The sequence below is a fragment of the Budorcas taxicolor genome, chromosome X (assembly GCF_023091745.1).
Source record: "Budorcas taxicolor isolate Tak-1 chromosome X, Takin1.1, whole genome shotgun sequence".
In the NCBI taxonomy this organism is placed as follows: Eukaryota; Metazoa; Chordata; class Mammalia; order Artiodactyla; family Bovidae; genus Budorcas; species Budorcas taxicolor.
The window spans coordinates 59,729,947-59,739,589 of record NC_068935.1 but is presented as its reverse complement, the minus strand read 5'-3'; positions in this window follow the sequence as shown (position 1 = coordinate 59,739,589).

The following is a 9,643-nucleotide window of genomic DNA, read 5'->3' as shown; positions in this document are numbered from 1 at the left end:
TTTCATGCATCAACCTGTCAACATGAAAATATTCTAATACTACAATGTTTTATTTTGTTAGATTTATAGTATATTCTGGTCTTTGTTAGATCAAATGACCTCTTACAGTTTTTTGGGTAGTTGCAAGCAATTTCTTATAAACCTTAGAATAAACTTGACAAGTTTTAAGAAAATGATGCTGAGACTTACTGGGACTTCATCAAATTATGAATAAACTTGAGAACATTTGTATCTTTTAATTAGCTCTCCTCAGCCAGAAACATTCTATGTTGCCATTTATTCAGATCTCTTCAGTAATTTTGTTTGGTTTGAAGTACATATCGGATAAAATAAAATCATAAGTGTATTGCTCAATGAATATTTTTCAAAGGTACAAACCTGTGTAACCACCATCTGGATCAGGAAATTAAAAAAAATAATAACATCTTGAATCATGCCTTTATGCCTTTTCTAAGTCACTGTCCACACTCCCCTCCCCAAAGACAACTAATATCTTGATTTTTTAAGCTACAGATTAGTTGCACCTGTTTGCACTATATTCAAAGTTCAAAGTAAGTGGGATAATACAGTATAATATATATACTCCCTTGTATATGGCTTGTAGCACTCAATATAATGTTTTTAGACTCATTTATGTTGTTATACTAGCTATAGTTCATTAATTTTCAGTGCTGTTTAGTAATCCATTTTATAAACCACAATTTATATATCCATTCTACTGTTGATGATGGAATTTTTATTGTGTCTAATTTTATAGTATGAGAAATGTTTAGTAAGATATTCATTTACAATTTGTGGTTGAACATATGTCTTCATTTCTATTGTTTGTATAACTAGGAATGGGATTGCTGGGTCATAGAGTATGCCTACATTCAACTTATTAGAAACTGTCAAGGAATTTTACAAAATTTTTGCAACAATTTACATGTCTACCAGCAGTATATAGGGGTTCCTGCGACTCTCCATTCTTTCTATCACTTAGTACTGTTAAGCTTTTAAAATTTAGCCATCATAATATGCACATTTTAGAGACTTTTAGTAGTTTTAATTTGCATTTCTTAATACCTTATGAGCTTGATCATGGTTTCATATACTGTTTATACCTTTTAAATTTCTTAAATTTTTTTGAAAAACCTTTTTCAAATAATTTGTACATTTGTCTAATTTTAATCAATTTTATATTATATTTTAATGAATTGTCCATTCTTCTAAATTTTCACATTTATTGACAGAAAGTCTTTAAAAAATAACATCCTCTCATATTTTTTATCTCTTTTGTATCTTTATTGATATACACTTTTTCATTCCTAACATTGGGTATTTGTTTTCTCTTCTTCGTTATTCATCAGTCTTGCTAGCAGTCTTTGTTTTCATTTTATCTTTTTTTTAAATTGAGATATAATTGACACACAACATTATATTAGTTTAAGGTATACAACATAATGATTCAACATTTGTGTATATTGCAAAACGATCACTACAATAAGTCTAGTTAACATTCATTAACACATAGTTACAGGTTTTTTTATTATTGTGATGAGATCATTTAAGATTTACTCTCTTAGCAACATTCAAACATACAATACAGCATTATTAACTATACTCACCACGCTGTACATTACACCCTTGTGACTTACTTTATAACCAGAAGTTTGTAACTTTTGACTACCTTCAACCATTTTGCCTACCCCCAACCTCTGCTACTAGAAGTCCCCAATCTGTTCTCTGTATCTATGAGCTTGTTTGCTTGTTTTTTTAGATTCTATGTATAAGTGAAATCATATGGTATTTTTCTTTCCATGATTATTTCACTTAGCATAATGCCCTCAAGGTCTATCCTTGTGGTTGCATATGGCAACAGTTCCTTCTTTTTATGGCTGAATAGTATTCCACCAAAGAAAAGCTATGACCAACCTAAACAGCATATTAAAAAGCAGAAAAAAAAAAGCAGAAAAAAAAAAGCAGAGACATTACTTTGCCAACAAAGGTCTGTCTAGTCTAAGCTATGGTTTTTCCAGTAGTCATGTATGGATGTGAGCGTTGGACTATAAAGAAAGCTGACTGATGAGGAACTGATGATTTTGAACTGTGGTGTTGGAGAAGACTCTTGAGAGTCCCTTGGACTGCAAAGAGATCAAACCAGTCCATCCTAAAGGAAATAAGTCCTGAATATTCATTGGAAGGACGGATGCTAAAGCTGAAGCTCCAATAATTTGGCTACCTGATGCAAAGAACTGACTCATTGGAAAAGACCCTGATGCTGGGAATGATTGAAGGCAGGAGGAGAAGGGGACGACAGAGGATGAGATGGTTGAATGGCATCACTGACTCGATGGACATGAGTTTGAGTAAGCTCTGGGAGTTGGTGATGGAGAGGGAATCCTGGCATGCTGTAGTCCAAAGAGTGCTTTGAGACTCTCTGGGGTCTCAAACAGTCAGGCATACAATTGAGCAATTGAGCTGAATATTCCATTGTATCTATATATATTACATTTCTTTGTATTAAAGATTTTTTTCAAATTTATTTATCTTAATTGGAGGCTAATTACTTTACAATATTGTATTGGTTTTGCCATACATTGACATGAATCTGCCATGGGTGTACATGTGTTCCCTATCCTGAGCCCCCTCCCACCTCCCTCCCCATCCCAATCCCTCTGGGTCATCCCAGTGCACCAGCCCTGAGCACCCTGTCTCATGCATCAAACCTGGACTGGCAATCTGTTTCATGTATGATAATATATATGTTTCAGTGCTATTCTCTCAAATCATCCCACCTTCGCCTTCTCCCACAGAGTCCAAGACTGTTCTATATATGTGTCTCTTTTGCTGTCTCGCATATAGGGTTAAAATTTTTATTATCTTTTTTTTTCAGACCATGTAGCAATATCTTTTATTATGTACAGGTTTTTAAAATTATTTTTTAATATCTCCCTAGACAGGCAAAAAAAAATACTGTGTAGAATATTTGAACTTGTAAACCTTATTACTGCATAGAGAAGGCAAAATTATCCCTACAGCATGCTTAACCAGGAGGCCAATTCATCTGCTGACCTCCAAGAACATGGAGGTGAACATGATAGACAGACTGTCCCCCATCTGAACCTTCATTCACCACCATTTGAGACCCCTTCTTCAGGCCCAGATCAGCAGCACATTTCTTGCCAACAATCATCAAATGCCCAAGAAAACTTTTATCATCATCATCTGCTGCAGAAATCTGGGATATATCTTTCTTGGGTATCACCAGAAACTGTTGGTACTTCCGGGGATATGTAGTAGAAAGCAAGACACTGTGGCCGGCCAGGGAAAAGGTCGGGGGGCTTACTATTATCTTTTAATTGAAGTATAGTTGATAGTTCAGTTCAGCCACTCAGTCGTCTCCAACTCTTTGCAACCCCATGGACTGCAGCACGCCAGGCCTCCCTGTCCATCACCAACTCCTGGAGCTTGCTCAAACTCCTGTCCATTGAGTTGCTGATGCCATCCAACCATCTCATCCTCTGTCATCCCCTTCTCCTCCTTCATTCAATCTTTCCCAGCATCAGGGACTTTTCCAATGATTCAGTTCTTTGCATGAGGTGGCCCAAGTATTGGAGTTTCGGTATCAGTCCTTCTAGTGAATATTCAGGACTGATTTCCTTTAAGATGGACTGGTTGGATCTCCTTGCAGTCCAAGGGACTCTCAAGAGTCTTCTCCAACACCACAGTTCAAAAGCATCAATTATTCAGCACTCAGATTTCTTTATGGTCCAACTCATATCCATACGTGATGACTGGAAAAGCCATAGCTTTGACTAGACAGACTTTTGTTGGCAAAGTAATGTCTCTGCTTTTTAATATGCTGTCTAGGTTGGTCATAGCTTTTCTTCCAAGGAGCAAGCATCTTTTAATTTCATGGCTGCAGTCACCATCTGCAGTGATTTTGGAGCCCAAGAAAATAAAGTCTCTCACTGTTTCTATTGTTTCCCCATCTCTTTGCCATGAAGTGATGGGACTGAATGCCATGATCTTAGTTTTCTGAATGTTGAGCTTTAAGCCAACTTTTTCACTCTCCTCTTTCACTTTCATCAAGAGGCTCTTTAGTTCTTCTTTACTTTCTGCCATAAGGGTAGTGTCATCTGCATATTTGAGGTTATTGATATTTCTCCTGGCAATCTTGATTCCAGCTTGTGCTTCATTCAGCCCAGCATTTCGCATGAGGTACTCTGCATATAAGTTAAATAAACAGGGTGACAATATATAGCCTTGATATACTCCTTTCCCGGTTTGGAACCAGTCTGTTGTTTCATGTCCGGTTCTAACTGTTGCTTCTTGACCTGCACAGATTTCTCATATAATGCTATGTAAGTTAGAGTTGTCCAATACAGGGACTGATAATTTTAAAGGTTATACTCCATTTATGGAACTTCCCTGGTGGCTCAGATGGTAAAACGTCTGCCTACAATGGGGGAGATCCGGATTCGATCCCTGGGTCAGGAAAATCCCCTGGAGAAGGAAATGGCAACCCACTCTAGCACTCTTGCCTGGAAAATCCCATGGATGGAGGAGTCTTGTAGGCTACAGTCCATGGGGTCGCAGAGAATCAGACCTGACTGAGCGACTTCACTTTCACTATACTCTATTTATAGTTACTATAAATATTGGCTGTATTCCCTTTGTTGTACAATATTGAAAGGTTGTTGCTGAACCACAGAAGATGCTGGGATTTTTGGCCTCCAGAGAAGAAGAATTCAATCTGGGATGAGAGATGAGGCTTGATTGCTCAGAGCTTTTGTGTAATGGAGTTTTATAAAAGTATAAAAGGGATAGAGAGAGCTTCTGACATAGACATCAGAAGGGGGCAGAAAGAGTACCCCCTCACTAGTGTTAGCAATGGAGTTACATACTTTTTAATTACTTATTACGGTGAATCAAAAGAATGTCTGAAGGTTGTAAAGCCTTTACTAGACCCACTCCCATAATTTACATTTTAAGATAATAGGATTAGCTGGAAGGTTTTTTTTTTTTCCAGAAACTGTCCTCAAGCAGGATATATAATTGTTACATAATCCTAACGAATGTAGAGGGGTAAAAATTTGTCCTTTCCTCCTCCTTGAGAATTCCAGACCCCTATCTCCTCCTCGAGAACCCCAGACCCCTGTCTCCTTGGGGACCACCTTACTTCTTATCAGCCTGCCTAGGAATTGACTCTCTCAATATATCTTTGTATCTTAGGTTAAATAATTTAAGTTTGTTAATCATTTCTTTGCAGAGCAGTACTATAATAAACCACCAGTGCTTTGGCTTGTGACAGTTGACATGAAGATAGAAATTATCGCAGCTGTAATTTTTACCAGTGTTGTCCTTGAGTTTAGGTTGAACCTATACCATAACAGGATTAACCCTCCTTTCTTGTATTGTCCATATGTTTAGATTACAGTTTTTCAGATAAGCTCACAGATGGTTACATAGGACCTAATTGGCAAAGGAAGGGATATAACTCTTATGTGGGGTTTTAAAACTCTTCAGTTCTGCTCGTTTGTTCTGTATGATTGTTGTTATCCTTGTATAATCCAGCAGTGGCTGTAATAGTGCCTTAATCGTAACAAGAATTTAGAAATTTATTCAAGAAATGATACCAGAGCAGCCTATAACCTGACATACTATGCAGAATGGTTTAAAATATGCTTTAACAGAGCTAGGTAAACAAATGTATATCTGACATCTGAGCTCATAGCCACCTTAACTTCATTTTTGTCTAAACAAATCACTTTTATACTTAATGGGGAGCCAACCAGCTTGAACTTAAGAAAGAATAATAGGTTTTGACGGAAAAAATCTATCAGATTTCTTTCAACAGGAAAGAGATGTTAGATAGGAAACTTCTTTATATCTTGCATTAAAGAAACAGGAGGATGAATTTACAGGTTTTAGGAGTCCTCTGTGGCTCCTTTGCCTGTGTGAGAAAGGGCTTTCTTGGTGGCTCAGGTAGTAAAGAATCTGCTTGCAATGCAGGAGATCCTGGGTTTGATCCCCAGATCTGGAATATTCCCTGGAGAAGGGAATGGCAACCTACTCCAGTATTCTTGCCTAGAGAATTCCATGGACAGAGGAGCCTGGTGGGCTACAGTCCATGGGGTCACAAAGAGTCGGATACGACTTTGCCTGTGTGTACTGAACTGTAACATCCTCCAATTTTAAAGGAAAACTGGAGAAGGAAATGGCAACCCACTCCAGTGTTCTTGCCTGGAGAATCCCAGGGACGGGGGAGCCTGGTGGGCTGCCGTTTATGGGGTCGCACAGAGTTGGACACGACTGAAGCGACTTAGTAGTGGTAGTAGTAGTAGTAGTAGTAGTAGTAGTAATCATTTCTTTAGACTCTTACATATATCTTTATTGATTCCTGATGGCCTAAAATATCAGTTATAGTTATTACTTTCTAAAATCCAATTATTACTTTTTAAGTTTTAAAATATCTGTTCTATTGTGTGATATTTTCCACTGTATCTATTTTCTTAGGTTAATCATATTATTTTATAGTCTGTGCTGGCATGTCCAGTATGTGGATTGCATCTGGGACTCTTTTTTAGTTTGTGTTTTCTTTGTGAATTTTAGTTCATCTCATTCGTGATAATTATTTGTTTGCATGCTGGGCATATTAAGTGAAAATGGAAAAGGCTTTGATTGATGCTATTTTTAAAAAAACTTTAAAAATAACAATCAACTCATGGGAAGATGCAAAAATAGTATATAGAGCCCTGTGAACCCTTTATATAGCTTCCACAAGTAGGAGTTCCTATGTATAATCATACATAGGAGTATGATTATACTTGTGGTATAACTAGACCACAGACTTTGTGAACATATTGTACTACAATCGTATAAGCATATTTTTGTGTGTGTGCATGCATGTATGTATTTGTGTAGTTTTATGCAATTTAATCCCATATGTAAATTTGTTTAACCACCACCACTGCAATCAAGATACAGAATTGTTCAATCACCACAAGCTCCTTCATGTTGCCTCTTTCTTATAGTACCCACTATTTCTGACCCCTTTCTCATTTCCTAGAAACCACTCATCTCTCTATCTTCATAGTTTTGTCAGTTTGAAAATATAAAAATGTGTTTGTATACCATGTAACCTTTTGGGGATTGGCTTCTTGAAAATTAACGGACTTTATTTTTTAGTGAAGTTTTACGTTTACAGGAAAATTGAGCAGAAAGTACAAGGAGTTTCTTTGTACCCTGTCTCCATCCCCTACTGATTTCCCCTATCATTGACAGATTAGTGTGGTACATTTCTTGCAATTGATAAATGAATATTGATACATTATTTTTAAAATTTTTATTATTTGTATTTTGGACTGTGCATGGGTCTTTGTTGCTGTGTGGGCTTTTCTCTAATTATTGCAAGTGGGGGTTACTCTCTCGTGGTACATAGACTTCTCATTGTGGTAGCTCTTCTTGTTGTGGAGCACAGACTCTAGGGCAGTGGGCTTCAGTAGTTGCAGCACGTGGGCTCAGTAGTTGCAGTTCCTGGGCTCTAGAGCACAGGCTTACTATCTGTGGCACACGGGCTTAGTTGCTCTGCAGCATGTGAGATCTTCCCAGATCAGGGGTCGAACAACCCGTTTCCTGCATTGGCAGGCAGATTCTTTATCACTTAGCTACCAGGGAACTCGTGATACATTATTATTAACTAAGGCCCATAGTTTGCATTTGGGAGTTCTATGAGTTTTGACAAATGTATAATGTCATGTGCTCACCATTAAAGTATCATGCAGAGTAGTTTCACTTCACTAAAAACTCTCTGCATTTCACTTATTCATCTCTCCCTTTCTCCTCCCTAAATCACTGGCAACCACTGATCTTTTTAGTCTTTGTATTTTTGCCTTTTCAAGGATATCATGTAATTGGAATCATACAGTATGTAGCTTTTTCAGACTGGCTTATTTTACTTTGCACTGCTGCTGCTGCTAAGTCGCTTCAGTCGTGTCCAACTCTGTGCGACCCCATAGACGGCAGCCCACCAGGCTCCCCCATCCCTGGGATTCTTCAGGCAAGAATACTGGAGTGGGTTGCCATTTCCCTCTCCAACGCATGAAAGTGAAAATTGAAAGTGAAGTTGCTCAGTCATGTCCGACTCTTAGTGATCCCATGGACTGCAGCCTACCAGGCTCCTCCATCCATGGGATTTTCCAGGCAAGAGTACCGGAGTGGGGTGCCCTTGCCTTCTCCAGTATGCATTTGCAATTCCTCCATGGCTTGATAACTCATTTCTTTTCACTGAATAATGTTACATTGTATGGATATACCATTATTTGTTTATCTACTCACTTGATAGAAATCTTGGTTGCTTTCAATTTTTAGCAATTATGAGTAAAGTTGCTGTCAATATTCATGTGTGTGTTTTTGTGTCTGCATACATTTTCAACTCATATGGAGGAACACTATGGAACACAAGTGTTGGATCATATGGTAAGACTAGGTTTAGCTTTGTATGTGCCTATCAGACCATCTTCCAAGTGGCTGTACCGTTTTGCATTCCCATCAGAATGAGTGTGAGTTCCCTTTGCTCCACATCATTTTCAGTAGTTGGTGTTGTCAACAGATTGAATTTTAGCCATGCTAACAGATGGTAGTGGTATTTTATTATCTTAATCTTCAACTTTCTAATGATAATATGATATTGAAAATCTTTTCATGTACTTATTTATCATCTATATATTTTCTTTGGTGAAAGACTGGCATTTTTTACTACATATGATACACGTGAGATCCACCCAAGTCATTACATGATCAGTAGTGTGCCTTTCTATTGCTGAGTAGTATTCTGTAGTATGGATGTACCAGAATTTGTTTAGCAGTTCACCAATTGGAAGACTTTTGTGTTGTCTCTAGTTTGGGGCTATTATGTAAAAAGATGCTGTGAACTACAAAATGCGGGTTTTTGTGTGTACATAAAAATTTAGGAGATGTGATTGATATTTTTATGGTATGTACATGTTTACTTTTTAAAGAAACTCCCCAACAGTTTTCTGAAACTACCGAACAGTTTTCCATAGTGCTTAAACTATTTTATGTTTCAACTAGAATTGTTTTTTAATTTTGTTTTCTGTATTTTTTGGTAGTGTATAAAGTTTCTAGCATTCCAGCTATTTTAAAAATCATGAATGGATGTTGGATTTTGTAAAATTCTTTTTCTGTGTCAATTGGTATGGTCATATGCTTTTGCTTCTTTAGCATGTCATTATGGTGGATTAAATTGACTATATTCAAATGAACCAACTTTGTATAACTGGAATAAATCTTATTCTGTATTCATGAATGGTATCAACCTGTAGTTTTCTTCCTTCCTCCCTCCCTCCCTTCCTCATTTGTTAGTTAATTTGTATTACCTTTGTCCTTTGTTTGATTTTGTAATTAGGATAATTCTGCTCTCATGAAATGAGTTTGTTACTTTTCCTCCTCTTCTAATTCTAGAAGTGGATTTGTCAAATTTGTGCCATATCTTCTTCAAATATTTGGTAAATTCTCTAGGGAAGCCATCTTGCTAGGATTTCTTTTTTCAAGGTTTTTTTGATGAAAAATCAACTGATAATCTGATTGAGGATCCTTTACATGAGATGAATCACTTCTCTTTTGATGCTTTCAAGTT